Raw genomic sequence first — 6,737 nt, forward strand, 5'->3', positions numbered from 1 at the left:
CGGCTCCGCTTCTGCCCCGAACTTTGTAAGTGGAAGTTGTTGCGCTTTCCCTGTGAGTCCTAAAAGTGGTAATAATCTGAAAAAACCAACCATAAACATAATTTACACCCGTCAGCAAGCACCTGGTAAAACCTTTCCCATTTCTCATCCTCTCCTCACAGAGCCCTGCCCAGCCTTCAGCACACGGAGCAGCAAGCTGGGAGCCAAGGCCCCCGGGCCCGTCAGCCGCCTGCGGCCGCTTCCCGCCGCTGCCGGCCGGCGCTGCAGCTACGGCGCCGCGCCACTAGGGGGCGCGATGGTGCCGGAGAGACGGCGCGGGCCGGGCCGTGTGGGCCCTCTGCCCGCGTTGGTTGAGAGGAAGGGCCGCACAGATCCCGCCTCCCTCCAGCTCACCGCTCCCTCTCACCCCTCCTCAGCGCCCAAGCTACCGTCGTGCCCCCACCTACCCCCGTCGCCCTGCGCCTCGGGGTGAGGCGTCGTGGCCGCGCCCGGAGCCGTACGGCTGGGGGAGGCCATGAGCGAGCCTTCCCTGCCCCTTGCTGTAGGCTGAGAGGGATGGAGGGCATCTGGCTCGAGGCCTCAGACTGTCTTTCCCTACTTTCTGCTGACGGAGAGGCACCTCAGAGGCGGCGAGGATGCAGCTCAGTCCAGGGGCTGTAGATGATGCCCATTTGCCCTGACAGGTAAGGTGCCAGCTCTCTCGCCTTCCTTTCTGTGAACCTGGAGGAGCTACCGGAGTCCTTCACCCTCAGGTGTAGGCTAATGGCTTGTACAAGGCATATGGTGGCAGGAAAGTAACAGCACAAATACACGCGTACAAACATGGGGTACAACACATGATAGACATGTGTAGGACAAGGAAGGGTGCTGTTGGCCTGAATCTTGTGTGTTAAATGTTGAATGCAAATTTGCTCTAAAGGTTTGTTTACTGTTTGGTTTTAGCTCAGGTGTTACATTTTTCTCTTGAGTCTTTGCAGACATCTTAAGTACAGATTCACTAATGATCAAAGAAACATCCTGTAGGAATCCATCCCTAAGCTGTATGCTTGACACATAGCTCAGGAATTCTCTGTTCCTCTGCACAGCTACATCCCCTTGAGGTACCAGAGATGATCCTTTGCTTCCAACCACACCGGGCTACCCCTTTCCACCCTGTTTTTGTATCCCAGAAGGGCCAGGCTAGAGTTCTGTAGGCCCCTCACCAACAAAAATGTCTTCATCACTACTCCAAGGATGGCCTTACAGCTGAAAGGTTTCTGCAGCAGCCATTCAGAGGGCAGCCTTGCCAAACACAGTTTTGGAAGGTGAGGAAACATCAAGCTGCTCAGACCATCTGTGGGCCCACTTCCTAACATTGCACAGTCCTCTCAGCTAGTATGGAAGTCGGCACCAGCTGGAGTAGATTTAGGATACTGGAGTTAAAAGCCCTCTCCAGGTATTAATCTGAGAAGGATTCAGCAAGATTCAGGACTTTTTGCTTCCACAAGCTGAATTCTCAGCTGCTTGAACGAACAGATAATCGGCTGAAGCAGATGATTTCTAACATGGGGTTTTATTAGCTGTGAGCCAGATGCTTTGTATTGTCTAAATAGCAGAAGCCAAGGGAAGAAAATTAATTGACTCCCTTTACTGGATGTGGTTAAAATCATCTCTATTTAAATAGGCTTTTATTCTTTACCCATCAAGGTTCTTGTGAAGAGAAGCCACATTCCCTGCCAGGTTGTGTCATAGATGATATGAAACCCCAGACACTGGGCCAAATAATCTTCAGCACTCAAATCTACCTCCTTCTGTTGTTAGTCCACATCTAGTCCACCTCCCTTTTCCAGTCAGCTCATACCCAGCTGACTGATACATCTAAGGGAATCCCCACTGAAGGGAAATACCTAGCTGCTTTAGTTCTTCTTTTATGGGTTTTGCCAGTGGGGAGGCTGTGAAAAAAGGGGTAAACCCTAAATCAAAGAAAGCAGAGAAAGCTAGCAAGGGAGAGATTATATTCTACTTGAGCTAACATGGATTTAAAGTATCCTTCTGGGTTATGGCAGTACCAGGAAACTGAAGGCTGCAAAGAACAATTTAAACAGTGAAAAGCAACAAATGCTTTTCAGTCCTTTTTAATCTTAGATCTACAGATTGCTGAGTCTTGTTTTAAACCCCAAGGAACGTGCAGCATGGACAGAAATTTCAGGGTGTTCAAGACTTTCTTACCAGTCTGGAATTCAGACTGCATCTCCAAGCTTGAGTCTGCTCCTATTGTGTCTTGTGCAATGGGGAAGTATGCAGGAAGGCCTGAAATCTATGTATAACCACCCTAATAGAGACAAAACTCCAAAATGAAACAAAGGCACTGATGTTCTGATGCTTCTGTTTCACAGAATCTGTCTCCTTCTATCTTCTATTCACTGAGTAACATATTTAATTCTTCTGGAAAATTTTCTTTTGGTCAAGTATTGGCTGAAATTATGAAACCACAGTTTTCTTGCTTTAAAGCTTACTTGCATTACTCTGATTAGTTTGTGTGGGTGAGTTCCTGCCCTTGATGCATAAGCATTACTTTACTTGAAGCCAATGGAAGCTTTGGCTGCCTTAAGGATTATAGGTTAAGGCCCTACATTTGTACTGTTGTACACCACTGTATGACCTAAATGAGATTAGAATAATAAATCCTGATTTATTATGAGGGCTTTATTTAGACATGTTTTGAGTATGAGGTCTGTGTCAGGATTAATAGTGAAATCTAACATGCCCAGGCACAGAGAAAGCCCAGCAATGAAAGGGCCTTTTTTCCCTTGAGAAAACTGGTTCCCAGCCCTCTGTTTGGCTTTTGCTAGAGTTGCTAAATGTTGAATGGCACAGAGATGCTGGATCCCAAAGATGGTGACGTAGTCCATGACTTGGAGATGAGCCCATACCGAGTGAAGGACGGAAGTATCCCATCAGCAGTATTTTCCAAGGCTAAATATTCATGCTCTGCAATGTAGCAGCATTCAAAAAGCTTAAAATACAAGGTTTTCGGAATCCAAAGACAAATGAGAAATTACTGTTTCAGGATTTACCAGCTAATTCATCCATCATGTTGAGCAGGCACTAGTTTAGGTGCCTGCCCTGTAGTTAAATAAGATTCCTGAATCTGCTGCAAAGGAATGTCCATTCTTTTCATCATTCTGGCCACCATCCCTCATCAGGAAACCTGGCATCTTGTCATGTAATGCACCAAATTGCAATGTTCTAAGTATTAGACACAGAAGGTGTGTATTTACACCACATAGTTAAATTTCTCTATTCTAATAGCCACATTACTAAAGGCTTCAGTGGAACTTGCCTTTCCAAAAAATTATTTAAATTGAAATGAGTGGACTGCAAGGACATGAGGTGCGGGACACAAAATGAAGAAAGAGGAGGTGTAAGTGTTGTGACAAATTTGTGTAAATTACATCATGATGAATTCCACGATATCTCTACCTTTTGTCTAATTCAAAGAGTCTTACTACTCCCACTTCCTACCATCTACTTTACAGATCTTGTTCAACAGCGTATTTCTGTCCCACTTGTTATTTGAGTAGAAATAGCAAGATTTATTTCCTTCAAAATGTTGTTCTTGAGTTGTTTAATTGTAGGCCTCATGGAGCGCAGAGCAAAAGAAAATGTTGAAACAGAATACCATTTTCTTTGTCTTTGGTTTGGCAAGAGACCTGCCTACCTGGCAACCTCTCTTGCTGTGTGTCAGTTGGAGTGGAACTGAATGGAACAGCCTCTCACAATTTTTCAGATAACCAGGGAAAAACACCTTTTGAAGAAGGACAGACTTCTTACCCCTGTACTTGGCACTGGTGAGGCCGCACCTTGAATACTGTGTTCAGTTTTGGGCCCCTCACTACAAGAAGGGTGTTAAGGTGCTCGAGCATGTCCAAAGAAGGGCAACAAAGCTTGGTGAGGGGTCTGGAGCACAAGTCTTATGAAGAGCAGCTGAGGGAACTGGAGTTGTTCAGTCTGGAGGAGAGGAGACTGAAGGGAGACCTTATCGCTCTCTACAACTACCGTGGTGACATGGGTGTTGGTCTCTTCTCCCAAGTAACTAGTGATAGGATGAGAGGAAATGGCCTCACGTTGCGCGAGGGGAGGTTTAGACAGGGTATTAGGAAAAATTTCTTCACCGAGAGAGTGGTCAAGCATTGGAATAGGCTGCCCAGGGAGGTGGTGGCATCACCATCACTGGAAGTATTCAAAAAACGTGTGGATGTGGCGCTTCAGGACATGGTTTAGGGGGCATGATGGTGTTGGGTTAACAGTTGGACTTGATGATCATGAAGGTTCTTTCCAACCTTAATGATTCTGTGATTCTGTGACTTTAAGGCCCAGCTATGATGCTTTACTCAGTGCTTGAGGCTTAAACTATAAGAGCCAGGTAGTTGTAAGAAACACAATCCAAGAAATCATGGCACCTCAAAAGAACGAAAAACCTGCCAGTGTAACTGAGGACAAACTCTCTGGGCCACCGCAGTATAAAATCAACTATGACGATGGTTCGGTATCTAACAAAATCTTACATCATTTTCTTTTCTTCACTTCCTAGAAGTGTTGCTTTCTGCGAAACCGTTTCTAAAAGACTTTTTGAACTACACACTAGATAGTGAGAGTCAATAGGTGCAGAGTGGTTTAGCATGCAGTGATTTGCTAACAGTCTTGTCAGCAAAGTCATTAACTGCAAGTGACATCAAAGATGAGAACTCTAGACCTGTCTGCTCAGGAGTGGGGCAGCAGTTCAACTTGCAGAATCCAGATACTTTATGTTATCTACTTCAGTTCATTTCAAGTTAAATAGCAGTGGGACAGCCTAGCTAAGCAACTTTTTGAACCCTCGAGCTCCACTCAAGTTTATTCCTTTGGACGATAACCCTTAGAAAGAAAACAGTAACACAAACAGATCTCCTGGGATTGCCTAACATCCCTAGACAGCAACAGGAGTGTGCTGAAGACCAAGCAGTGGCTGAACTTCTTAAACACTGAAGAGAGCTGCACAGGAAGTCTGGTTTATTAAGAATTTTCTTGTAATGCTGCAATGCAGAGTTTCCCAACCAACCTTTGCTCACCTACTGGCAAGGACACACATCTGTGACATAGTCTATGCGGCTACTGTTCTTTGCTGTCCGTTGGCAACACTTGACCAAACGAGCAGCAGCTTTCTTTGGCTGTTTACAACATGGTGCCCACAAAGCGTGAGTTGGCAGTCACATCCACAGAGGCACTAAGAGAAAACAGCAGTTTGTTGAGTAGAAATGGATTCCGGCTTCTCTGTACGTTTTATAGTATACTTCAGGCATGTGGCAGTCTTAAAATCCTGGTGTGTTTGGTGATGGCATGCCATGGAAGCCTTTACCCTCATTTAGCAGGTTAAAGTCTTATAGCAGAAGCTGTGAAGAGTTGTTATAGGTCACCGATAAAAAGCAATAGAGTGCTTACGGCCGCCCTGGGTTAATGTTAGCCACAAGCATAATCAGAAAGTTTGTGCTGAGAGGTGGTGTGTAACCCGCTGAATTTATTATCACTGTACTCTGGCCTCTAGATAGCGCATGTGTGCACTGGGGTTGTGGAGGCTGAAGGATGTATAAGGCAGGCCTGTTGGCAGAACAGGGAAAGGCTAGGAAGAGGTTCTCCTTGTCTGCTAGAAAGAAGTATGTATCAATCTAGGGGAGATGTTTTCCTGATCTGGGAGATGGAGACTTCTGTAGTATGTATTGAAATATATTTTGTTGTATCTATTCTATTTGTTATACATACTGTATAAACTCTTATCCAGGCCCTTTTTCTTCCCCATCTTTGCCTAATGAATGTGATGGCCTGAGTAGAGACAGCTTCTCTGACAAACTTGCTTTAGTAACTGCTCAGTTTCCCATGTTCTACCCTGGTATCAAGTCAATCTTAGTTTTTTCCAGGAAATCCGCAAGTGCTAATTTAAAACTAAGATGAAGTTTATTTATGTGGAAGCCGTAAAATTCTCTTTCTGTGCAAGCTATAACATACCTCTGTACATGATTTTTAATGCTTGGACATTTCTTATCCTCTCTCCTCTTTCTCATTGTTCATTGTGTGTTCTGTGTATTTCTCTACATAGTCAAATCGACACAGCCACTTGGTGCTGTGTATCACCCTGCTTCTCTGAGCTGTTTGTCCAGGATTTCCAAAGCTGACTGCTCCTGGTAAGGGTCTTAAAATCATATCTAGACACCTTAATAGAAGTGACCTGATTTACAGAAAATCAAACTGCTTTAGTACCTAAACATGGATTTTGGAACATAGCTTTAAGTGTTCAGTGTGGGTATTTTTAGGGCAGGATGGCCTTCATGTAGAGATCTTTTTAAAGAACTATCCAAACATATATATGCTGTATTTATATTAATAAGCACAATTATAATAATTGTCTTTTTCTACAAAGTAGTACTTCTGAGCTCCTCTTGGGGTGAGGCGTTAATAATGGAAATCATTATTTTAGTTAGTACTCAGTGTCAGTATCTGCATACCCTGAACACTGTGTTAGTTCACTACATAGACCCTTTCACTAAAGGAATCTTTTTTCACTGCTCACCAGACATGTGGGGTCCTCTCTGGGGATTATTCCAGTTAACAAGCACTTCTCTTAATCAGCTTACTATAAACGATAGAACAAACCATGGCAGTGCTCCAGCCATAACGAAGATAGCTTTTAAAAACCTTGCTATTTGATGGTATATGACGCTATA

Source organism: Phaethon aethereus, assembly GCF_964289735.1.
Source record: "Phaethon aethereus genome assembly, chromosome: 3".
Classification (NCBI taxonomy): Eukaryota; Metazoa; Chordata; class Aves; order Phaethontiformes; family Phaethontidae; genus Phaethon; species Phaethon aethereus.